Source organism: Eptatretus burgeri, chromosome 2 (genome assembly GCF_056783735.1).
Source record: "Eptatretus burgeri isolate ZD-2024b chromosome 2, Ebu_testis_v1, whole genome shotgun sequence".
NCBI lineage: Eukaryota > Metazoa > Chordata > Myxini > Myxiniformes > Myxinidae > Eptatretus > Eptatretus burgeri.
Window position 1 is genome coordinate 136,817,382 of NC_140962.1, and position 1,708 is coordinate 136,819,089.

Genomic DNA, 1,708 nt, shown 5'->3' on the forward strand with positions numbered 1-1,708 from the left:
CAGGCATGCACGTATGCAATTATGCAAGGCAAACACGCATGCAATTATGCAGTCAACAAAAGCAACGCAGGTAATACAAGCATGACAAAAGGACTACTACCGTTCTATTATTTATTTACATGCACTTAACAGTTCTACTTAAGGACATGGTGCCACAACGTTCATACAAAGAAAAACCTCAGGAAAGAAAAGGGCAGAACTGGACCTCGTGGGTCTTTAATAGTTCACGGAGCCGGGATGACTGTGAGGCTCCGAGAGACCGAGCAGGCTACCTTTCACCCTCGTGGTGACTCGCCGGGCCTTGGTTCGGCGACCATCGGTGGCCCTGCCCGCACTCCACTGGACTCCACCCGTGCCTTCAACGGCGATCCGGCTGGCGACTCCTCTCCGGCTCCTCCGTCGACCAACGAGAGAGACCAAGCGGAGGGACTCTCTTTCCACTCCGCTCCCAGACCTCCACAACTTCCACAACTCCTCTCCGCTTGGCGTTCAGCGCGCCCTTTTATTGCACCGGTGCCCCGCCCCTCCCCTGCGACACGCGGGGGGGGGGGGAATCCGAGAAGTGTGGTATCTGTTTTTCTCCTGAGCAACGGTTTTTTTTACCGTTGTTTCCGTTCTTTCTTGTTGAGTGACCATCGCGCTGGGTGGCAGAGATGTTATTCGTTGGGGAGGCCGTTGTCTGTGGGGATGTTGGCGGTTGTGGAGAAGGTGCTTGTGGTTGTTGTGGCTGGCGCTGTGGTGGGGATGGCATGGTTGTTGAGATGCGGTTTTGGAGAAGGTGGTTGTGGTTGTTCCAAAATAACGATAGCAAAAGAATAACGGCTGACTCAAAGATCACAGACCGGTTACAAGAATAATTCCCTTTAGACATCGGTGGGGAAATCTAATCTGAACACACACTTATCGTCATAACTGATATCTGGGAGGCCTGAATGGTGTTCTGTGAATCTCCACAACCGTAACAATATATATGATGTATATATATATATATATATATATATATATATATATATATATATATATATATATATATATATATATATATATATATATATACTAGTGCGGGCCCGTAGGTGCATGCCAGTATGTGCGGCTTCGTTCCTTCACTCTCGTCAACGACGACTGGATTGGGGCATTTTTTCAATTATGTCGGACCAACCGTATCATAAATGGCCATAACTTGGGAAACACCTGGAAACATACTCAGGTCCCCAGCATCAATTGTCACGTCATATCAAACGAAGAAGAATTGTGACGCCCCTCTCTCTCGCCTCCCCTCTCTCCCCCTCGTCTCGCCCCTCCTCTCTCCCCCCTCTCTCTCGCCCCCACTCTCACCCCCCTCTCTCGCCCCTCCTCTCTCCCCCTCCTCTCTCCCCCTCTCTTGAATTGACACCCCTCTCTCTCACCCCCTCTTTCCCTCGCCCCCCTCTCTTGCCCCCCCTCCCCTCTCGCCCCTCTCTCTGTGAATGTATTCACAAATGTCTACCAAGCACAACAATTGATTCAAACCTTGGGAAAAAACAGCTTTCAAACCCTTAGGAAACAGCTGTTTCCCTTGGGAAAATTCAAACCTTGGGATTAATTAATAATTTGAACAATTAATTCAAACCTTGGGAAACACTTGGGAAGCAGCTGAAACTGATGAAGAACGATATCAAACCTTGAAAAGGCACACACTCAGGTCCCCAGCGTCGATTGTGACGTCATA